The sequence below is a fragment of the Alligator mississippiensis genome, chromosome 9, assembly GCF_030867095.1.
Source record: "Alligator mississippiensis isolate rAllMis1 chromosome 9, rAllMis1, whole genome shotgun sequence".
NCBI lineage: Eukaryota > Metazoa > Chordata > Crocodylia > Alligatoridae > Alligator > Alligator mississippiensis.
This window is the reverse complement of record NC_081832.1, coordinates 62,820,075-62,845,504: the sequence shown is the minus strand read 5'-3', so window position 1 is coordinate 62,845,504 and position 25,430 is coordinate 62,820,075. Positions and strand designations below refer to the sequence as shown.

The 25,430-nt window shown below is 40.6% G+C and overlaps 1 long non-coding RNA gene across 1 annotated transcript; it reads left to right on the top strand.

The window, feature by feature from the left end:
- On the top strand, window positions 1-20,569 carry LOC109280882 (uncharacterized). The gene is made up of 2 exons (XR_002087340.2): window positions 1-131; window positions 19,711-20,569. It is a non-coding gene; the product is annotated as an uncharacterized LOC109280882 (long non-coding RNA).
- The last annotated feature ends 4,861 nt before the right edge of the window (window positions 20,570-25,430 follow it).

Sequence of the window (25,430 nt, the reverse complement as noted above, 5' to 3'; positions counted from 1 at the left end):
GGTACTGAGTACAGGGAAACTCTAGCCCCATGCCAGGCGGATCAGCAGTGCTGCTGCTGTTGCATGGTCTGGTAAAAGCTGAGTTTCCATATGTGTTCTGGGGAGAAACAGAGCCCAAGCAGCATCTGACAGTAAGTATAGGAGGGAGGGGGAAGAGACAGAGACTGTGGGGTGTGGGTGGGGGGAATGGGGCAGAGATTGTGGGGAGCTGGGGGTAGGGAGGCAAGAAGGCTTAAGGGGGGAAGAAGTGGGGGGGGGGCATAGGGCCACCTGACCTCCCCAGCCACATGACCCCCCAGCCACCTGACCTCCCCAAGCATTGCTTTCCCTGCTGTGTAGCAGTGTGTGTTAAGGAGGAGGGGCAATGGATTTAAAACAACCCTGCAAGAATTAGAATACCTTGACAATTATACCAAATGTATAAATTGTCCATATATAGGCTGTATTGGGAGGGGCATCTTAAATGCAGCATTGTCTTAGAATCAAGTAAATACGGTACTAGTAGCCAGTGTGACGTTGGTTAGCAAAACACAATTCAGTGCGTAATGGATGATTATTTTTGCTGAAAAGAAGGCATTATACCTTCGCAAACAGCATTTTCAGTAGGTTTATTGAAGGTAGAATTGAATGTGATATACTTGTGGTGGAGTTCTGGGCCATTGTATATCAGCTCTCTCTTTTCCATCACGCTCAATAGACACAGGCACCCTTTTCCCCAAGAACGAGTGCTTTTCTCCATATTTTCAGTCCTTTGCATGATTATCAGATGAGGTGAAGGTAGAGGAGGGAATGCTGGAAAGCATGAATAAAGGTTTACTTCAATTTCAAAGTCAATTGTGATCAGAAAATTCCATGATGGGTGTGTGTCTGTGTGTGCATGCGTGCGCATGTGCATGTATGTATAAATATATAAGAGAATTGATATATTCTCTTAATGGCATCAATATCATATTTGAAATGGCATCTGTTTATATTTGACCCAGGCACTGATTCAAGCTACATCCCTGTCCAGTGTAATTACCATATAATTACCATTCAAGCTACATCCCTGTCCAGTGTAATTGCCAGTGCAGGTGTGGGAACCTGGATTGTCATTTATCCTTCCTTAAGAATTTAAAATGCACCTAGACCTTTGGTATCTGAGTGTTACCAGAACTGTAAAAACCAAACCATAGCTTATTTCTTCACCCTTATCTTGGGCTGTGCTGAGAAAGCAGGTGTAGTCATTTTAACTATTGCCTTTGGGGGTGGAAATCATGGAGTGGGAGGGTTCAGTTGATGTCTTCATTGCTTGGTATGTCGTCATTCTTACTTGCATATCATGAAACAGATTGTCACCTTCAGTGTCTTTGTGGCAGGGATGCTGTAGAAGGCAAAAAGTCACATGATGATGATGATGATTTTTTCCCTAATCAGCCTTAGTCACAGACCAAGACTCCTTTATGCTAGGCAGTGAACAAATACAGAACTGAAGAAGAGTCTTCATCCAAAATTGCTTACAAACTTGATTTCTCTCATTCCATTGTTGGCTGATAGAAGCATCTTTTGACTTAAGTACCAAATAATTTTGATATAGATGCTCTGGGGAGATTAAACCTGCAATGCATGGAAACCTGAAATTTTATTTTTACTGCTACCTTGACAACATTTTCTCTTTAAATCCATTTGGTTTTCATGAGTATTTGATTTCTTCCCTCTCTTTTATATATTTTATTGCCATGGCAGAGCTCAAACGGGGCAGAGAGACAGTGTTGTAAATCATTTATAAAGTGTTAAGCAAATCACCTAGAAACACACCCTGAAGAAAGTTGGTGTCAGGAATATAACAAATAGATTAAACAAGCAAGTTTGAAGATATTTTGTCCAATAATTTCTAAAAAATAATTATTGGAGACTAATTTTTACCCTGTATAAAACATACCAGCAAGTAACTTTTTTTCCATGCAACATGGTCTTTTGTGCATGAGAATGTGCAGTCAGGCTAGAAAATGTTGTGATTTCTGGACATGAAAATACAAGCCCCATAGACTGAGCTCACTGGGATTTCTGACATTTTGGAGCATTGTTCAGGCCTCCATCATCCCCTATGTATGGAGTGAGGCTGATGATCCTTACCTGCGTACCCAGACAAGCTGCTATTTTTCTTAATGGGTTACAGGGATACGGCAGAGCCAGGTATCTCCAAATTCTGGTGTTTAGGGGAGGGATCAAATCAGAATACTGTAGTTTGAGCCCACCTCAAGTCTGAGCTATCCCAGGAGATACAGTACTGGGATTTAGAAACCAGACCAAATGATTTCCACATGGAGAAAAATCCATATTCCTTCTCTAAATATGTTGCCGGTTTAATCAAAAGTCTTGGGCCCTTCTCTGATAAATGTATGTGACAAAGTTAATATAAAGGATTTCAACGTCTGTCTGCACCTCTCTCTTTTATGGGAAATAGCCTCTGGGAGTCTGGCAGGGTTCACAAATAAAAAGAAGGGGAAAAAATTACCTGTTCATTTAAAGGCCTTTTTTCCCCAAAAGCTAAGGAGGAGTGTTTTTCCAGGATGGCATATGCATAGACAAGAGCGTTGTCATGTATTTGCATTACAGTACAAAAGGATGGCCTCTTTAAAGGCATGAGCAGCAGCTGCACTGCAAACCTCACCTGCCATTTTGTCTCAAATGTGGTAAAATGGCCAAAATTTCAGCCGAGGCCAGCTCCAGAACTTCTACTTGCACTGATGGTTTTCTGGCATGGAGATAAATATTTCCACTGATTCCCACAAGAGATAAATGTCTCTTTCTGAGACTCATTAACTCACTTCACAAAGCCATGATGAGAACAACTTTTAGGCACTACTGATCTGACTCAAGAGCCAGCGACAGACAAGTTACAAAGGGTGAGCGGTTTGGTTAAGAGAGTGTATTCAACCCCCTTGGGTCCGAAAATCCCTCAAAGTTTCCCTCAACAAGATTCCCACCCAAGTAGAAATAAAGGAATTATTCAAAAATTTTCACTAATAGCCATTCAAATACAATCCACATTTTTTCAATTAGATTTAAAAATCCATCTTGTTCATTTACTCCAAGCATTTGAAGCATTCTTATGACTCTGCAATATATTTTGGAGAGCAAAAATCTTGAGAATGCCCCTACAAGTACATCTCTGCCAAACTTGTGACCATCATGAGATCGTCTTTCCTTTGAGGGAGAAATGGAAAAGCACCATACATTGTAGATGACCAGCTACAGGCCACAAACAAAAAATAGCAAGTAGTCAAACACATAGTTAAAACGATTATTTTAACTCCAATGAATTATATGTTGGGGTTTTTCAGGGTATTCAAGCAATTTTCGGTAATGATCCCACTTGTAAAAATCCAGGTCTACTGTTTATTTATGATTTTTAAAAATGGGCTACATTGGCTGAAGGAATGTTTCTCAAGAATATTTAAGCCTTTGACATGCTCACAATTTTTCTGGTTTGTCACAAAAAGTAAAGTAGATTTTTCCAGTCCTCAAGGACTGTTTGTTTTCAGTTTGAATGACTATTTTGTGTTTTATGGAAAGAGATGCTCACTGTTTGTCCATATTGTATGCTCTACTTAGTACTATGTAGCTGAACAGGGGGTTTTTGACCCTGGAGTTTCCAGTGATCAATTCAAAAAAACAAAAAAGGACTCTAGACAGCCATGCTAAAACAGCAGTCTAACAGTCTTCTTCAGCAGCAGCTACCCAATTTGAAAGATGAAACTCATCACCACGTCTAGTTCATACCATTCTCTAGGAAAAGAAGCACTGTGGTTTATGTTCCCAAAACTGGCTAAGTGATTCGAATGATTACTCTGCATTAATGGATATTAGGGATTTAAATTATTTGGATGGCTTTGAAAATCTGCATGTCTCTATCTGGCAGTATCCTGAGACTGTTAAACCATGTAATGGTGCAGAATGTTTCGTGTGGGATTTGTTAACGCTGTAGGGAATATCCCATGGGTTTTCCTCCGAAGAGTCAGAAACCAGCGACTGTTAACAACAACAAAAGGTGAAATATCAAAGGTCCTTTCCGAATTAGCTTTAAAGCTGTCTCATAAAGCTGCCATGTGACCCGCCAGACAAAATGTTATGCTTCAGTCATGTCATTACCTGAGGCAGATTACAGGTTTTTAATTATTCTTTGTTGTTGCTTTCCAAAGACTTTGTTTTCTAAATAGGCCAGGAGGCTGAACAGTGAGAAAGATGAGTGCTGTGATATCTTGCAAAGTACCTTTCAGAACACATAAATACACTTCCAACCTTTTTGTGTGGTTCAGTATGTTGAATAGCAGTGCTGTTATGGAGGGGGGAAAAACCCAGGCAAATGGTACAGTAAATCAGGTTTCAGGCAAGGAACAGGGAAGCATAGTGTACTAGTTCAGTCAAGAATTGGGAGGCCAAGGAAAAGGTAAGGGGGAATTAGTTTTTCCATTCTGCACTAGAATGAGAAAGCAACCCTGCAGAATAGGCAATAACCCGGGGATTCGCATGGAATGCGGGAGAACCAGGTTCAAGGCCATGCTCTGAATCAGGTAGATTAGGATTGTGAACCTGAGTCTCTCATACCCCATGAAAGTGCCCTAGCTATGACCTAAGAAACATTTCCTGTTGAAACCACAACAGTTTTCGTTTCAAGATATTGGTATTTGGGAATGAAAAATAAAATCCTGGCCAGCTGTAGTCAAGAGATCTCTATTTTTTTGTTCGCTGGCTCAACCCCTGATTTGTGATGTGACCTTTGGGCAAGTTAATTTAATTGTGCCTCACTTTCCCCATCGTTGAAAAAAGAAATATTTATTTCCTTTTTTTAGTCATAAGGAGCCCTTGAAAGAACTATGCAAATGTGAACAGTTATTCTAGAATTTAGTGTCTCTTGATTCTTTTACAGGTGGATACAGGAACTTGGTCACATAAAATAAGACCTGAAGTAAATCACCAGCCATAATTTCAGCAAAACAGTATCCAGAACCCTATATAATACAATCCTCTGTGAAATCCTACCCACACCCCACTGTATGGCTAATATTTGTAAGCCATATCAGTTTGAGATAACCAGTAGAACCAATAATACAAAATTCACCCATAGATTTTTTTCCAGTTCCTTTTTCCCCGCATAATCATGAATTTATAATGTGTTTAACTGCAAGGAAATATTTTTTTAACAAAGTTGAAGATTAATTTTGCTAACACAGTAAATATCTACACTTTTATCACCATCAATGATCCTACTTCTATAGCACAAATAAACCACCCCGCCACTAAAAATACTATTGAAGACTCATGTGCCCTTGCTACCATGATAGCAGTAAGTACTATTCATTAGTGGAGTACTATTACATCATTCCTGTGCAGCAGAGTAGTGCCATGAACCCCATTTTACAGAATTAAGACTGAGGCTCAGATATTAGTAACTGGGCGCAATTGAAATGAGTAGGACCCAGGGACCTAAATACACCTGAAGGTCTGGGCCTTGAGTTCCAAGTCCGTAGAAGAGCAGTGAATTAAACCTAGATCTTGCCTTGTGTGTGACAGCCTTGCTCTAGCCTCTGTAGTCTCAAATTAGGGAGTTTACCTACTCCTTAGTCACCATATTGCCATTAGGACTGTGCAAAATTTTGTCGGCTATTTCGTTTCAATGCTGTTTTGACTCGTTTTGAGCTCGAAACAGCCAAATCTAAACGAAACGAAGGGCTGCGAAACAGCCTTGAAACAAAACAAAGGCAGTAGAAATGTTTCAAAAGTTTTGAAACATTTCAAAGCTGAAGCTGGGATTGCTTGCAGGGAAACAGAAAGTAAGGACAGGGAGGGGGAGGCGGGGGAAGGACTGCTCTGATATTGACTGTAATTTGTTTCGCTGCTTGTGATGCTGCTGGTGCTACTGTGCTATTTACTACATTATTACCTATTGTCATTTAAAGTGGTGGACCGAACTGAGGCTGTAAGGGGGGAGGAGACCTCACTGGGGCACACTACCGTGTCGTGTAGAGGCCCCAGAGCCAGTGAGGGTACGCCTTAACACACATACGCAGTCACACATGTCACAAGTTTTGCTTGTCAGCAGCTTGAGGTGCAGATTCCCAGAAACCCCTGCACCTATCTCCTTGAAAGCTGGCAGGCTTCATAGCCTCAGCAGGGGCTACCATCCCTGCAGCTTTCACCCTGCTGTGCCTTAACACACACGTGACACGAGTTTGCTTGTCAGCAGCTTGAAGTGAAGTTTCCCAGAAACCCCTGTACCTATCTCCTTGAAACTTGGCAGGCTTTGTGGCCTCATCAGGGGCCACCATGCCTGCTGTTTTTAATCCCCTGTGCCATCACACTTACAAGTGACATGAGTTTTACTTTCAAGATTTTGAGGTGCAGTTTCCCAGAAAGCCCTATACCTATCTCCTTGAAGCTTGGCAGGCTTCATTCCCTCAGAAGGGTCTACCATGCCTGCTGTTTGAATCCAAATCTGCCATAAAATTACAAAATTATAGGCAGTTTCATGCTTCCTCATTATAGCTTATGGGCGAAATGTCGAAACAGCGAAACAGTTTTGATGAAATGAAACAGAGCAGTGGTTTTGAAACAAAACAAAACTCAAAACAAAACACTGTCCTGTTGAAATGGCAAAACAGAAGTTGAAAGGAAACGGTGCTGTTTTGCTCAGCCCTAATTGCCATATTTTATAGGATAGTCAATCTCCAACCATTCTTCAAGAAGGAAATTATTTTCATTTCTACCCAGCCTTCAGAGGAGCTTGAAGATCATTTCCATGTTAAACAAACATTTCAGACCACATCTAGAAACTTTGCTCAGTTTGGGGTATCACACAACCAGAAAGATGTAGACAAATTGGTGGAAGAACAACAAAAATGATTAAGAGCTGGAGGGACTGATTTATGAGGAAAGATTAAAAGAGCTAAGTATGTTTAACTTGGCCAAGCAATGACTAAGGAAGAACTTGAAATCTAAATATAAGAATTAGTAAAGTGTTAGCAGCAAGAAATGAGAGGGAACTATTTACAAGCGAGGATAAGGAGGACTAAATAATGAAACATTGTTGACACAAGTAAAAAATGGACTGAATACAGAAAAGAAACGTCTTTCTTTGGCTATAGATTCATTAGATCATAGAGTGGTCCACCAATGAGCCTTTTTTCCTTATAATATTTAAAATAACATCAGGCTACTAGTCAATATGTTGCAGAGGACAATCTTATATGGACTGACATAGTCTAATTGAGATGCAATATGGTTTTTCCATCTCTGTCTTCTGAGAGTCTATGAATGGTCATTCTTTGTGCCCTATAGGACAAGGGTAGCTGGGATCACAGCAAACCTCTTCCCAGGGGGGTTGTGTTTGAAGTTCAAAGTTTTTTTTTCCTTTTTTATCTCTGCTGTGTGACTTTGTCATGTAGAATTGAGAGGCCTAATGAATGGAAAACTGAAATTGGAGGATTTTCATTCTTTAAGGAAATTAACCTCATTTAAAGGAAATGAGTGTTCAGAGGCAGAAAGGAAAGTCATAATTTAAATGATATCAGAAGCCAGTTTCCCTTATGTAGCATATTATTAAACAGTGGGGAAAGGCTTTCACTAGGCAGCCTCAGGGAGCGCTCAGCAGCTATAAAGAGAGTTCACATGCATGGCTCTAATATGTTAATAAATTATGCTAATTACAAGCAAGGGATTAGAGGAGGGGAAATCAAATAATGGTGTAGTAACCGGGCCTCTTTCAACTTAATTTGCAACACAGCCTGTCTAGGCTCCACTTGGACTTAGTAACTTTGTTTGCTTCCTTCAAAGACGCCGGGTTTCTCTTTTGTCTGTGGGAAGACGATGGTGCCACAGGCAGGAGATAGTGGGTGAAAAAAAATGAAGTGACAGGGGACAGAGAATAAGAGAGAGAGAGACAGAGAGCGAAAGTATGCCGTCACTGAGCTTCTGATTACTTTCCTACTGTGCTTGCTTTGAGGTTTTTGTCAAATTGCATAAAATGGAACATTGCCCCTCTTTTTTAAAACCTTTTTTAAACCTTTTAAACATGGATAATATGGGGAGGAACGTGCTAAAGCTCATATGGGACATCCAGTGTCTATCTGCCACTGATACTTACCACTCTGATGATTTTCTGCTGCCTTTTCTCTTAGAAAGCCCATTTTATTGGAATGTGCTTTATTCTCCCAACTGACTGTTACTTTTTTGTAACCCTTTCCTGAAGATTCATGTCTTGCTTTGGGAAACGACACAAAGTCCTTCACATCAGTGGGAGTCTTTCCTTGGTTTTGTGGGGTTTTGCAGATGCTATTGCTCTCGGGATATCACCCCCCTTGCTTTCAGTCTTTCCCTTCTTCTGTCCTTCTTATGAGCATTTCAGTAGTTCATTAAATCCCCTTCTCCTCCATTTTCTGTGGGTTTGCTTACATTTCTAGAAGAAGATTGGATGAGCCAGGAGAAATGAGAGAGGGGTTTTTAGTTTTCTTTTTTTCAGGGAATTCAGGAGACAGCATCCTATTGCCCACTGCATTTCAGGGCAGGGTGCAGCACAGTCAGAGGAAAGGCTGGGTTTGGTACGAAAGGCTGAAGTTGGTGGAGAGATGAAGAAAATATCAACCCTGTAGGAAATTGTAAAATAAAAAAAAAATGCTATTCAATAATTCCAAAATCTTGCAAGTTAAAGTTAATAGATATAGACATATGTGAGCATCCACTAGCCCCAATTTTCTCATCAAATTAAAAAAAAAATGAAGTGTAAAAAAATCAAATAGGTTTAATATATCTAATAAGTTGCTGAGTTTTAGCCTCAGGACAGGGATGGGTATTCGTTTTCTTAAATTACTTTTTAAACCATTTGTTTTTCTTTTTTCATTTTTTTCTCCCCCTTTTTCTTTCTTTCTTTTTTTTTTCAGCGAGGGGGGTGGTGAAAGAAAACAGAGACAAGCCAGATGCCTTTCAGTGCTTTGATCAGTTTCTCTGCAGACAGCCAGGCTGCCTCCTAGCACCTCTTTAACTACAGCTTGCCAGTAAGAAAATGAGCTGTTTTAACTCTGCAATTACAGTGCCTGCTGAATGCCTGTCATCACAGCAATAGGAACCTGATCTGAACTGTATATCCACTGGAGAGAGAATTACAGCAACCAGGGCAGAAAGTTAAATACCCCCTGTGGCGCAGAACCTCACATAAACGACCGAGTCCACAGCCCCCTTGTTGGTGTAAATATATAAAACGCTAACAGTATGACGCAGCTTCCCCAGCCAGCCAGGGAAATAAACTCTCTGGAGACACCATCCTTTTGATGGAGATATTCTTGGGAGCAAGGACTAGGAATGCGCATGGAAAGGGAATAGGGTTGATGGAGCGAAAATATGTTTTGTAAAAAGATAGGTATGAGTACCAGATCTGTACATGGCACATAAATGTGTACATGTAGGAAAGAGTCAGATGGTAATTCACTGTGTGATGGTACCTTCCATCCAGTGGTCCAAAAGATGTGCACAACCATCCATGAAGAAAGGCTTACAGTGTGCCTGACTGGCTAGGGGAAAATTATTTTCTCCATTTCAGAACCATGGAAGAGAAGGAGAAGAGATGATTAAGTGACTTGCACAAACTTGTGGCAATCCTGGGAATAAGGTTTAGATTTCCTTCCTCAAAGCAATAGGCTTTAACTATGCTGCAAGGTTTTCTACACCAACAGACACCAATTTATTTTGAATGCTTGCAGCACCATATCATCATATTCTACCAATTCATTGTTGAGCATCTGTATTAAATTATGTGAATAAAATCATCTTTAAGGTGGATTCATTGACAGTAACATTTTTTTAAAGCACATGCTAACATCTGCTCATGAAATGCACAGACATAATGTATTTGGGCCCTGCTCCATTGAAACCAGTGGAAAACGTCTTATTCATCTCCATAAGATTATGAATCAGACCATGTAAGTGCTAGTTGCTTGTACCTTGTGATTTGTTTAAATTACCTTGAGTAAAATTCAAATACATGTAGTGATGGCAGATAGCTCTTTTAACACCCTCCCTACCCCTCCACCTAAAGATTAAGATGTTCTTTAGATGGATCTGAGATTAACATCACTCTTTATATATAATGTCAAACCATTTGATTGTGTGGGAATAGAAGGGATTATCTGAGGCCAACTGTAGCCAGGAGGTTGTTTAATAATTAAGCGACTTTTTTATAGAATTATTTCCCATGGAACCCGGCCCATTGGACCAGTACGATCAACAAAATACTGTTTCTAGGGATTAGGGCACAGATCTAAGAATCAAGACATCTGACTGCCATGTCTGACTCTGCCAGTGATTCACCACATAGCCTTGGTTAAGTCAATGAACTTCAGTTTTATCCTCTACAATGAATGTCATCATACTCACTTTGCTTAACCACTGCATCACAAATATTAACTAGTTACTGATGTATTAACAACCACAAATATACTTAGGTCAATGCTTGCACACTTGAGTACCCAAAATAATGCACCCAAATCAGCAATTAAACAACTGAGTTGATTTTCATTGGTCCTAAGAACCTGAAGAGCCCTTTGATTTCAAGAGAGGATGTAGCGGAGGCATCATGATGCTTCATTCTCTTTGCATGAAACAAAAAACCCATTTTCAAAACTCTATAGGCCAAGTTCAGTGCTGGGTTAAATAGGCAGGAGACAATGCAGAATGAGGCACCAAAATCTCTTACCATAGCTTGTTTGCTGCGCTAGTAACATGTAGAAGTCAGTCTCCAGAGTGAGGGGAACGATTCACATGACATTCTGGGAAACAACCATATAGTAGGATTATGCAAGTATATATCCAGAAAGACTCTCTAATGCCCCCAACTCTTCAGAGGTCAGTCATTGTGCACACCCTTCAGAATGGCCAACCCATCTCTTCCAGTAAAGGTACCTTTGCAGGCAGAGTCGAACAGGGGAGGGCAGAAGTCTATTAAGTCTATTAAGTCTCCCTGGGCAGAGGAGAGTGGGGTGAAACACATAGTCCCTGTCTGATCCTAAACTGGTCCCCAAAGGACTGCTAGAATGAGCATAATTCAGAGCAGTCCTTAGGCTGTTCAGTGTTATACTGTTTTTGTTTGGGTTTTGTTTTTTTTTGGTTTTTGGGGTGGGGGGTTAATAACCATCCTACCAAGCCCATGATCAGGGCACTAGCTTAGAGCTGCCTTTCCCCAACAACAGTCTAGTGGGAGAACCTACCTCAAAACTGGGTACTGTCACTTGAAACTAGCTCAGAACCCCATCAAAAAGGACTGCCACATTTCAGGCCTAATCCTGAATCCTGCTTGGGATGGCATGGTATGTTGTTGGCACAATACAATACCTGCTCCTCAATTGCATATATTTCTGTACCACTATATAAGTGCAAGTATGAATATATAAGTTACATATTCTATGGAAAACTCTGTGGCAGTGAACAAGGTATTAAGTGCTCTAATGATGACTAGGCTAGGGGAAGCACGTCAATGGAAAGCTACTCAGCTGCTTGCTATAGACTGAAGCTCCCTCTGCCGAAGCAAATGTGTAAAGCAGAAGTTAATTATCAACTGAGTCAAGTTCTCTTCTTGATGCAGTCACCGGACTGAAATTGAAATGACAGAATAATCAAGCCCATCACAGGCTTCAAGAAACATAATGGAGCTATGCTCATGAAAAAAAATATAATGCAGCGTTCTGTGGAAGCTGTCCACATCCTTTCAATATTACCGTTGAGAGATGAGAGATTTGGGGCCATTAGTGCTGAATACCACAAGTTCTTTTTTTCACAAGTGTAATAACACAGGGTATCACTCATCATTTGTAGAAAATACCTATTCAAAGGGACAAGTGGTAAGTTACACATGAATTGCTATCATATGGTAAAACATAAATTCAAAATACTTACAGCATCAGCCTGCATTTTGCTTTCAGTCATGAAACCACATTGATTTACAGATGTGAGGGGAAAATGTAGTGAACAAAATCTCCTTGCATTAGCCCATGTTAAAATTTCACAGCCTAGGCCATTTTCCATTGGCTTTATTGGATTCTGAGTATTTTGGTAATTCAACAGCTGAGAAGCATGATGATCTTATTTCAGTTGCAAGCATCCCATTTCCCACTGCTCTCTGCAACCAGGGGAGGATCACAGTGAAAACAAACTGACATCATTAATAGGTCCTCCTGAAGTGGGGAGGTTCACCGCTTTCTGCAAATTGTTCCAGGTAAAATGGAAAGCTAGAAAGAGAAAGAAAACTCAGCATAACCTTTGGAACTAAAAATGGAAATTTGCTTTCACAAACCCCTGTATCAGATAAGTCCTTATAATGCTTGCTAGAGAAGAGCAAAGAGATACACACTCCTGATGGGACACCTCAACTATTATTATACCCTTCAGGGCTAGGGACAGAAGTTACACATAAACCAGTTTAAGTCATTAGAAACTGGTTTAAACCTGTAACAGAATAGAAGTTCAGTGCACATAAATGAGTTTCAAAGTGGCTGAAAGTGGTTTAAGATGAAACCTGGTTGAATGTAGTATCAGACTTAATTGATTTGGGTCAAACCAGTATATGGAACTCCTGTCCCAGACACCTTCCTGGTTCAGGTTAAACCAGAGTCCCCCAGCAACCCAGTATGCTTTCCAGCCCTGGGCTGGGCTGTACTGTCTACTCCAGCAGAGAAGGGGGGGGGGGGAGGCAGGGACCGCCCCCCAGGCAAACCCCAGCTGGGGTGTGGGGTCAGGAAGGGGTGTTAAACCCCCTTTCCCTTGAATACAGAGCTGCCTTGTCCTGCTAAACTTACTGAAACTGAGTGCTGACTGCAACTGTGGACTACAAATCCCAGAGGCACCTGAAAGCAGGAAGAGGAAGTGACAAGCAACCCTGCAGAGTCCTGCTGTTGTGATTCTGTACTGCAAATCCCAGAGACCTTGGGGCCAGCAGGAAGAGGAAGGGAACACACAGCATGTGCTGAATGTATGTGGCTACATTCCCTGAATCAAAAGTGAATGTGTGTCCAGTTGTTTCTCAGTTTCATCTCTGCATCTTAGACTGACCTGCAAAGACTGAATCGATTCAGCCTCAGGCTTTTTGATTGTCTGTACTTAGCCCAGGAGGCTATGTTAGATCAGCTGGCTATGGTGCATTATGTTGAATAGCATTCTTCCTACCTGAAAGCCAAATTCTTTCCATAAAAGGCAAATCAGAGATCCTCAAAGCGAACCTGCAGCAGATATCTCCATCTCTACTGCAATTTCCAATACTCTTTGCCTATTATTTATGATACTTTTATCAGACTAAAAGGGCTAACCACTTCTGTGTCTACTTACTTATGATCCTCTACTTATGGATTTAAGTTCTCCAGAAAGACCTAACCTGAAAACAGATGTTTGCACTTCTATTTTCATTATGTACTGATTTTTTATTATAGGACAGGAAATGGCATCTCGTCTCATACTTCAAGGACAACCAGACTGGTTCAGTAAAAGAGTAAATGCAGTTCTCTAAAATCTGACGCATTTTCCATTATTTCAAAAATAATGGGAGAGCCAGGGTAAAACAGTGAGGAGGTTGTCCCCACATCTTTTCACATGTAGATTGTATTTTATTTCAAGATCCTGGAGGCCAGATGTTGATCACATGCAAGGGGACAATAAGAAGTTATTTTGCTTTTGTGCATAGCATGGAATAAGGGATTCTTTGCATTATTACAGAACTTTGCTGTATCATGTACTGACTGCAGTTAAAAGCAGCAGTCAAAATTTAATGAGGGCGTGCACTTCTTGTGAATACAGATGCAGTGATGTTTTGTTCCCTAGTAAATAAATGAACAGCAAACATTCCTTAATGCCATAAGAAGCATAAACTTCCATTACCTTCAATGAGTTTAGGATGTTAATCCTTTATTTTCCAAATCACTTTGTAAAAAATTCAATTATTGCTGCTTTGCAGCAGATTACCAGCTCAAATCTCAGCTCGTAATATTAACATAGACTTTTTCCATCCCTGATACCTCAGGGAAAACCTAATTTTTGTGGCCCGGCAAAGAAAATGTTTAAAATATCCTAAATATTTTCTTCGATGCTAGTCTAGCTCCTCCTAACACCACAAGTCTCTTCTAGCCTCTCTCTGGGACCATCAGGGACTCAGGAACATAATTACATGCATCTGTCTTCAGGACGGTTTCAGTCATGCAATCTTCTTCTTTATTCATATGGCTGATGAAGATACAGAACAGCAACTATAATTTTATATTTAGGTGGCTGAGCCAGACAATTGCATCAGGAGCAGCAGAGTATATTGCTGTGATACCTCCTTCATATTTGTGGATCAGGCATTGAGTCATTATATGTTCCATGGTGTGCTCTGGGTGACCACAGTTGCTCCCAGGAGAGTTTTTAATTTTTCATTTGTGCATCAAGTATCCACATCTCCCATGGTTTGTGCAGAGATGATTTTGAGTTGTCCAAGAGCGTCACAGGAGATCAAAGCCAGGGACCTTCTGTGTTCATGCAATAAAAGAACAGAAAAATACTAGATTAAGCAGTCACATAGCAGACATAACAAAAAAACAGTTGGGGTTTTTTTAACATTAAAATATTCTGAAGCCTTCAGAATAACTGAGAGAAAACCCAGTCCATTTGCAAATATTTTATGAAAAAGACCAAATTCATTCAATAAACTGCTTGTCACAACATGTTCGCTCATCTCTAGTGGGCTGAATGGGTCTAAGGTCCATTTGGATAAAAAAGGCTCAACAGAAGTTATTTATTATACTGTTTCCAAAATATCTGTGAATTGAGATAATGTTATTGGAGGAGAAATTTCCTTGATCCCAGCTAAGTTTATGCACTGATCAAGAGGACTGAAATCCTGAGAGACCAAATAAGTACAGTTCATTTGCCTAATGCAAAAGCATGTTAAGAGGTGAGTTAATCAAGATTTATAGGTATCTATATGTAGAGACAAATTCCAAAAGTAGAGAGATTCTTACTGCGGTTGACAGATATAACAAGATCCAAGTGCTAGTTGCTGAAGCTAGACAAAGTCAGCCTAGACATAAGGGTGAATTTGTTCATAGTGATGGTAATTAACTTTGGGAAATTTTACTCGTGGATATGGTGGATAATCTATCACTTGCACTCTTTAAATCAAGACTGACTTTAAAGAGATGCTCCAGCTCAGCTACAAGTTATGGGCCTGATGTAGGAACCAGAGGGTGAAATTCTGTGTCATGTTATACTCGAGATCACAGGAGATGATCATCATGGCATGTTCCAGCCTGGCATGAGATAAATCACAGGTCCATGGATTTTATCTTAACCACTGCAATTGGAGGTGCTAATTCATGTAATTGCCTCATCCTTTTTGAAAATCCTGAAACTATTATTTTCAATTCTATATTGCGCTAGTGAATTTTACATCCAGTTTATGTTGCACTAGAAAAGATGACACACTGTAGTAGAAATAAAAAAGTAAAATATACTTAAAATGTCTATGATATTTTATCTTCACTATAAAGAGGAATAGACCTAAGTCTGATCCAAGGAGATGTCAACAAGGAGTAATTTTTCCACTAGCCAGTAATGTTTGTTTAGAAATGGTCTATTTTGTAACCTGTCAAGAGCCTATTCTAGGTTCAGATCAGTCCTCGGCTAGAAGTCAGCTGTTTGAGAGAGAGAGAGACCATTGTCCTTTGCAACAGAACTCATTAGAGACTCTGACAAGGAGCCTAAATGAGACTGGCAATGACAGGCTCTGACACAAAGCGATCTGCAGAGAGCCCTGCCTCAGTGAGCAGCTTGGATTGAAACCAAATGCCTTTTTGCTGCCACAACCTTGCAGGGTCTGACAGAATAATATTTCATTTTGCTGTATGATCTTAACCCCCAAAGGAGGTGCAAATAAAATGCATTAAAGTAGGTGTTTGGTGTGAGCTTAGCTGGTCAGTTGTGAGGTGCAAAAAATGTGGATGGCTGATCTAGAAGCTCCCCCATACAGACCTTTGTCAAAGAACCTTTCATTCAATGCCCTGCCTCTCCCTCCGTGACCCCCTCTCAACTCTGCCCATGCAGTTCAGTGCTCATCTGTAGTGGCAGTCACTGCTACTCCATTCTTCACCTCTATATTTACTTGCAACCCACCCTGCCTTTCCAGGCTTCAGCACATTGGCGATCACAGTGAATCAGTAGGTTCATCTATTTTTAAGGCCAGAAGGGACAGTTAGGATCCCCTAGCCTGACTTCCTGCATCACATATGCCAATAACTTCTGTGTTACCTTGATTTTTTAATAGCAATGATTGACAGTTAATGAATTACTAAATCAGAAGTCTGTTATGTTGATATAGACAGACAAGGTTCTTTGGGTAAATCCAATATCTTTTATTAGATTCTTATCCAACATTTAATTCATCAAAAAAAGATACCCAATTTGTTTTAGATGACATATTTTGCATGATTATTACTAGTATTCATTATGCTGTCATACATTAACTAATTTAGATCTAGATATTTTAGTAATGTAGATGATGAATACCCTAATGAAATTCCACTTGTGTAATGCTCAGAGCAGGGACTGAACGCAGGGCTCTAGCAGTGAAAAACTATTTAACTAATCAAACATCAACCACTGTCTCAGAGCTTTATAACACTTAAATCCAACTTAAAGTACATTTTGAAAGCAGTCATACATCTTTTTTTAACTTCTAACTGTTAGTATAAAACAAGTACTAGTTATTCAGGCTTCAGGTATTTCACCCGGTCTCATCTTTCTCCTTGCTACGCACACAGCTTCAAGTGATTTCCCTGTGACTGGATGAAAGTGTTGCACTAGGAGCCAGCGCTCCTTTGCTTGCTGCTGGTGCACTTGCAGATCTGCTCATCACCACCCAATGTTTGATGATATGAAGCTCACTGGGTGGAGCACCTAGCATACTAATTGGTTTTCATCCTTTCATCAAGCATTGCTATTTTGAGGATTAGGGCTCAACAATACATGTACACGCCCCTCCCTTCAAAGTTGGGATACATGTATCCCTCCCACCCCTCTTACAATCAGTGAAGTACAGAGAAACCCTTACAGAGCGTCTTATAATGAGCTTCTTGTGAAATCTGAGGAAGGTGAATTTCAAAAGGCCATTTTATAAAATAGATGTTTGCAATGGATATTGTGTAGAGATTGAAGGCGAACATCATCACGATTTCAGAGATGAATATGTAGTCCCATGTCTTTATATGTTCGTGGAAGTCACTAAACTACCATCCATGGGCAGCCTTTATCCCCATAATAGATACATCCTGGATTCTCTGTCTCATCAGTCTTCCATACCTGCACTGAAACCACAAATTTCCTTCATGGAAGCTGCTAAACAGCTTCTGTCTGGAAACAAAATTTTGGTCATTAGCATGGGTGTATGAAAGGCACAAGAGACAGGTAGGGACCTCCTTTAAATAAGCATGATCTATGAATAGTCTTGCATTAAACCTTATATTCTTGAGTCTTGCAATCCCGACATGGGATACTGAGCAGAAAACTATTGGAGTGTGACAAGACAATGGCAAGAAACTGATAAAAACATGAGTCTCCTTTTGTATCTGCCTTTCAGACAAGATGGGATAATTAAAAGAAAATCTCTTACTCTATATTCTATGAAGCAATAAAACAGATGCTGAGGGTAAATGATTATTGGATATGAATGATTATATTTAAACTGTTGCAAAAGCTGTGATTTTGCTCAAGTGTTGTGATGCCAGAAAAACTGCTGCTGTATACTGTGCACTGGAGGGCTGTGATTATTTCTTTTCACAATAAATTTGGGAAAGTGTTGCACACACTGAACTGCAAAGGGAACATCAAGCATAAGATACTGAACATGTACAAAGCAACTAATCAATCAGGATACAGTGATAGTCTCTACCACACTTATATGCCATGTTTTACATAAGGATCCCAAAAGTATTTCACAAAAGAGCCATTTCCCAGCCCATTTTACATATATGGTGACTGAGACTCAAAGAGGTGAAGTGATTTGCTAAGGTGCCTCAAGTCTATGAAAGATCTGTGAAAAGAACCCAGAACCGATTGTTTTTTACTGAACCATACTCAAAGGCATCATCTGACTGTTGGTGAACCAGTCTGATTTGATAATTGTTTGCAGTTGGATCTTTAGACAAAGAGGGTGCTTAGCATCTGAAGAAAGGCTTAAGTGGAGAGGGCAGAAAGTTTGTTGTCTATGCATGAGTGGGATGCAATAGGCTGACATATGTATGGTTGTCTTGAAAAATCTCCATGCTGCCACGGGAGTGCACTCTGTTTAATTGCAGAACCAGAACAAAGTGCAGTTTGCAGTCTATCTGCATGTTCTGTCCCCATTGGTAATTTAAGGAGAGCTACAATGGACCATGAACAGATTTTGGGACCCAAGGCTTATGTGATATCTCACATATATAATAATCTGGTTCTCTGCTTATTCCTTAGGCAGCACTAAATAATAAGCACCTAATTATTATTATGATTACACTTGGCATTTTTAATAATGATAATCGGAGGATGTCAATGGCCTCATTTTAGGATCTTATATCTGGCCTGAAGCTCCCATCATTAAGTGCTGACTGAGGAAAGAATTACACAGTGAGAACGGGGTTTATTTTCCACTTCCCAGATGCTTGCCAGGCTCAAGGATGAATGCTGACAGTGTCCCTCCCCATAGTGGGGAGGCAGATCCTTCTCCCAATATATATATACCTCAGTGACTCACCATAGGTTTTCATCATAGCACATTCAGGCTACTGGAGAAGCTAATGAAACAGAGCAGCTTTTCTTTGATCAGCCATTTAAAGCTATCTTGCAATGATGAGATCATAGTAATGTCTGGTTGCATAACTAACTATGGGGCATGAGCGGGGTATCAGCCCCAGCTACCAGCTTAGGAGGGGCACAAAAATAGCAGCCATCCCCATTGCCAGCCTGCTGCTACTGCCACCGCTGGCCCAGCCATTGCCATTGCAATGGTCCTGTGCACTTCCCACAGCATAAAACTGTCTGGCTATGCCTCTGCTTATACCTAACATTGCCATAATGTGTTCTGAACAAAACCTGGCCATTTAAAGAGGCAGTGTGGACTTGTGTTTAGGGCTCACCGGATGTCACTGTTTGCTGAGTGATCTTAGGAAAACACTGTCTTCCCCAGCTTTTCCAGTTCTCCAAATAAAGTTATTTAACATCTATGATTAAATGGCCCTGTGATAACATATGTCCTGGACTCCTTATCTGCAATTTTGTTGCAAGATGCATCAGAGAGAGGGGAAATCAAGAGACCCAGCCAAGTCTTTGGTGAAGTTTCCTATGCTGTTAGTGCAAAATATTAAACTGAGTTACCCTTGGAAAAATATAGGGGAATTAAAATTGCTGTGGTGTAGAGATTGGTTTGTATTTCAGAGCAAGTTTCACAAATTTAGGTCTTAATTCAGCAAAGCATTAAGCATATGCAGTTGCCCAATGTGCACCCTAGTCAGCAAAGTGCATAGGCTAGGTTAATTTGAGTTTAATGGGATTTAAACACATGTGTAACTCTAGGCACCTGGTTAAGTGCTTTGCTAAATAGATTTGGTTGCTGAATTGAAGCTGGAGAGATTGGTGTACTCTGGAAGACCACGAAGCTCACCTCACTCTTATTTAATCATATTTTTGCAGGGGGAAGAGAAGCCAATTCCAGCACTTTCTCAAATGAATCTCCAAGTGAGTGATTAGGAATGCAGCACAGAGATGTCTGTGCTATAACCATATTGAAGGAAGGACTGTATTTTGCCTATCTGGAAGCATCAGGGTTTGAAGCAGCATCTCAGTGCTTCAGTCTTCGCACAGTTTAGATCCAGCCCTGCTTGGCTCTGTCCAAGGCTAATTTATTAGTACTGATTAAGAGTTTAGGGTTAACTCCACTAGAGGACACTGTTGTTAAATATATGTGGGGATTTGGAAGAGTGCAAGATACACAGAACATTCTCCCGGCTATGTAGGAAATGGTCTTAAATCAGATTACGGCTCTTTCTCCCCCACCTTCTGCTGAAAACCGGAATAGATTATTCCAGAATCAAGCAAACGTCCTACCTTTTGTAAAAGACAGAAGGGAGAAGCAGATGCCAGGTATTCAAGAACATTCTTATTTATGGAGGTGCAGCATGTCTGACGCTGTACAAAGATAATGGAAAGACACAGTCCCTTGCCCAAGAAATGTATAGAAAATGCAAACACACATAAATACAGGTTAAAGAAAGAATAATCTCTATGACCACTGGAAAACCGAGCTGAAATGTTAAAATCATTCCTTGGAAGACCTTACTGATAGCAGTATTCTCAAATGGGAATGATACAGCAGAAACAGGCAGTCGATTTTGACCTCATACGTCTTTTCAGTCACTGATCTTTATGATTCCAGAATATAAGGCATAGTAAAAATCAGAATGAATTGCTTTCATAAATACCCTGAAGAATGCAGGGTGCTGCACAACGTAGAAATATGATTGAACTATAATAAAATCAGAATTAAATAACACTCTTTAAAATTTGTTGGATGCTTTCAAGGATCTGGAGATGGAATATTCTCCCAGAAAAACAGGAGTCCAGGGGGCAGTTTGTTCACTTGTATGCCGACTATTGCCCCCTCCTGAACAGATCAGGCAAACCTGCTGGTATATTATGACTGGATGAAAATTCCCCAGGGTAACTGTGCTTCACTGGAGAAACAGGTTTTCACTGAACAGAATATTCTGCAAGAAAATGTTTGCTTTCCATGGAAAATCTTGACATTTCAGCAAAAAAATGAAGAACCAAAAAACAAACACCCCCTCTCCCCTCTCCCATATTTTCAGTTGAAAACTGAAAAGTTTTAAGTTGTGGATAAAAATGTTCCATTTGTTGTTTTTTACATCTCTCTCTCTCTCTCTCTCTCTCTCTCTCTGTTTGTGTATGTGTTCATTGAAATTTGCTGTGGTGCAAAAAGCCCATTTTCTGACTTGCTACAGTCCACAAATCCCTTCCCCTGGAAGAACAACTGAAGGTCACTGAATAGGTATGTGTGGAGTTGGTTTCATGCTAGATTTATCCCACCACCCCAATTCTATTGTGCACATTTGGCTAGCAACTGTGCAAGTTGCATTAAGAAGAGTTGTTCAGTTCAGGTTTCTATGGTGCAGGAAACTTTAAATGAATAATCTTCCTCCACAAGTCACAGGATGCCAAGCACTGATACTAAGATTGCAGTTATACACAGTGGTCCAACATAAAGCAGATTCTGTGGTGCATGTATTTACAGACATCTTAAAACAAATGCCTCTGAGACATGGGGGATCTGCCCAATATATTATAATGTGCTTTGACTCAGAAGCCCAATGATGACAATGTTAATGCCTTTTTTCATCCATCTCACTGCTGATCAAAGCACGCACGACAGAAGAGGGATGATGCTGTTATGAGGTTTTCCACAATCTGCAAAAAGTGGCACATGTGCCTCTGTTCCAGGTAAAGGCAATAGCCTGTATCTGATTTCAGGCAGGTTCATGGAAGCCAGTAAGCAATACATTAGTGTTGACTGCACAAACAAATTCAGGACCCCTTCATTCTTCAGTTTTCAGGGTTTGTAATGCTGAGAATAGCCGGCGGCTCCTTTCCAGTCACTGAGGAAATGTTCACAGATGAGAAATCTTTACTAACCGGCTCAGACAACTTGATGGAATAATCTACACCATGGACTTCGGTTTCCCATCAAGTGCTGATGAAATCACTCCCTCTTGTCAAGCAGCCTTTTCTGCCAGTTAGCTCAAGATATTGCTTCTCACCCAAAACCTCACTCCAATCCCAATAAGCATTTTAATTAACAAAATAAAATCCTAAATGTGAATTGAAACTTAATCTGCAATTGCACATTACACATCCCAGCTGCGCTGCTTACCACTAGAGGGCAATAGAAATGCACATGCCAGTCTTGCTATCCCCCTGTAGGTATGATTCTCATTGGCAAGGGTGAAAAATGAACTCTGAAGCCCATTTCAGCCAGATCTCTGATTTGGAAAATCAGCGTGGCAATACCCACACAGGGCTGACATCATTTGTGGCTGAAGTCCTTGGAACACAGTTTTGCTGCAAGAATAAGATTTTAAAAGGAAAAACAAAAACGCTCTGTGCTTAGCGAGGATGGAGCATTTTATAAACAGTGCAATGGAGGTCAGGCAGCCTATTACTTAGACGGTATGCCACGACTGTCTACTACTCTGTACAGTGCTTAGCAAAACAGGGCCGGATCTTGCTTGGTCCTTGAGCATGACTGTAATAAATAGGAATTAATAAATAATAAGTAGATGATCATCAAACCTTCCGGTCTGTCTTTAAGGAAATAGGGATTTGTTTCTGGGAAAACCTTCCATCATATTCTCCGGGTATCTTTATTTAAATCTTTGGTTAAAGTGGCAGGCACCCTAGTGGAATGAAGTGTTCTCAGAGGAGGAAGTATAAGACCTTATTCAGCTCATCTAGCCATGTGAGACCTGCCCCTAGCTTCACAGCGTGAACAATCATAGCTATTACTTGACTGATAGAATTTTGATGGACTCGTCTGCCTGTGTGTGTTCTCCGGATCCTCGCCCAGCATGAACTAGCTATGTGCTGTGATCAACATGCCTGTCTGCTGGCTTATTACAGGCAGAAGAAATCCTACAATAATTCTCCATTCATTTCCACTGGCATGAAAATTAGGATTCATTGAGGCTCTTTCCGTGTCCTTTCTTTGGTTTTTGTGAATACTTTAACCAAAGCATTTTGGAAGGAAGAACAGCATGTTTTAATTGAGCAGTAGAGAATTAAGTGTTTGGCTTGCAGTTCCATGATTCAAAGAAGTGCTCTCACCCGGTCATGGAACAGCACCACTACCCTGTGCCCGATGTGTCCATGAACCAATACAGCTTGACATTCACAGTGCTGAATACAGAGAATTGCATTTTGAGGGCAAACAAGCATGGTCCATAGCTTCTGCTGCATTAGGTCCATTTTGCAATATGCTTCAGACAGAAATTGGGCCCAAAGCCAACATATGCAGCCTGAAGGGGACCATCCTGGTAGAGGAAATCCTCTGGACACTGAGTTGTCATGGCGGATCCTATGGCATTGCTTTCTCTGTTGGCTTTGCAGAGAACTGCATGATTATTTCTTATATCCCAGCGATCCCAGAGTTCCCACTGCTCCTAGTCAAGTAGCTTCCATTTCATAGCCCTGCAGACTGTTTGTTAATTCTAGCTAAAAGTGTTAACTCATGTGTAGAAATATGAACCCAGATCAACATTAGCTCAGGTATGGAAATCATTTTCAATGAAGCACTAGGGGCACTGTCTGGATCCTGAAGAAGGCTTGATTTTGTTTTCTGAATCTGAAAAAGAAATATACATTTAACCATAATGACTTATAAAGCAACACTCTTGGATTATTTTTTGCCCAGTTTGTTGTCTTTTTACATGACATATATAATATAGCAAATAAGTGCACATTCCAATATTTGTTTTGCTTCAATCTTAAATTGAATTATACAGCCCCAGGCCTCTACTTAATAGTGAAGCTTCTCATTTCTTTTTAACTGAAGAAAAATGTGTGTTGTGTTATACAGCTCATCACACCATCTGGACCCCCTCTTTTCAAGCAGGATCCACCCCTGCTTGAAGCTAATGCAATTTCAAGTAGGTCTCCAGATAGACTAGTCTAAAGTTAAGGGCCAGCACTCACACTGCTGGCCTAGAATCCAGAAGAGAACAAAAAAGACTTAGAGCCAAATGTACAGCTCTTCACCCCTTGAATTGTGTTGTGCTTTACTGGGGCCACTGGAATTCGCAGCTAGGTAAAGAGGTCTGCAAGCACTCTACCCCACTCTGTGGTCAAATTAGGTTTCACAAGCTAAGTAGCATAAATTCTGGTCAGGACTTGCATGGTTTCCTAGGGCCAAGCAAGGCCCCTCAACAAATGTTGGTGATATTTGTCCTGGAGTCTGTTCTACATAGGGACATTCAGTAGGGAAGTTAAGGCAAAATTAATTACAGCTGTGAAGTGAAAGCATGTAACTTAAAAGTTATTAAACCCTTGTGCAGATTGTAATGCACCTTATAAGCCACAGCAAAAATAGGCAACTTTACTGCTGAGTGAGGGTGTACAGGCCAGGTTTCAATGTGCCTTCATTTTACGCTTCTAGTGAATTTGTCAAAACTTTCCTGATAATCCCTATTTAGAAAGGTCCTGGGTCTTTCCTGGATAATTTCCTAGTATGGTGCTAAGAGGTGCTGTGCAGTAGAAGTGTTGTCATGCCACAGGGATAGAAAGCTGACAATACGTGACAAACTCCCCTGTCACTTCCCACCGGAGAACACCTAATTACCTCCAGTGTCTCAGCCAAACTCCAAGCTGGATAATTACAAGCTGCCTAATTTCCCCCTGTTGTTTCATTTGGGCATGGTATTCATCACCTCTTCTCCACAGTTACAGAGAGTGGCTACACACTGACAGCTGTATTTCATTCCACAAATGGCTGCTTTGAAGTGGCTCCCAAAGTGGTTCTGGGATACAGAAACATGTATTCTGTACAGTGCTTTGGGATCATTGGTATTCTATTGTTTTCAACTTAAAAATCCATTCTACTACAGCATGTGTTGTTGCTGCATCAGTACATGGGGAAAAAAATCCCCCTTAAATGGGCAATTCCCTTTAAAAACAGAATCTATCCCCATCAGCAGGGAATGAATGTTTTACATTAAAATGTCTTGCAGGCTGCATAGGTACAGGAAGCCTATGCCCATGCCATGTGCTGTGGTCTGGGCTGTCCTGCATATGACTGCGAACGGGGCTGTCATGTATTGCAGAACACAGACAGGAGTTACATGCAGTCCACACGCCTGATCGGTTCTCCAGACAGAGGGAACTGAGTTTCTAAGAGCACTCAAAGCACACTTAAGAGACACCAGGCTTTCACTATTTTTGATCCTGGGAGATGCAAAGGAGCCATAAAGCTGCTTCTAATAAGGAATATATTTTGCAAGATTGAGTGGGGTCCTTTGCCCTTTTGAACCTGCTGTCCCATTTCTTATAAATTGTTTCTCCATCACCAGATGAAGCCTTTTGACTCTGGTTGCTTAACCAACTCACAATTTATGAGGCTTTCCAACCACTTTGGACAAAGAATATTAAAAAAGAAAGGAGGCTGCAATCCCCTGTGAACCGCGAGCCACCAAAGTGAACTCATTTTGTACTCTGTGTGTGTGTGGAAGTACATAAATAATATATAGAATTATATACACCTAACTGGACAGAAGACTGTAATTCCTTGGAGAGGGTCTATGGCTACCATAAAGCACTAGACCAAAGCAATCTGTCTATTCAAAGGAATA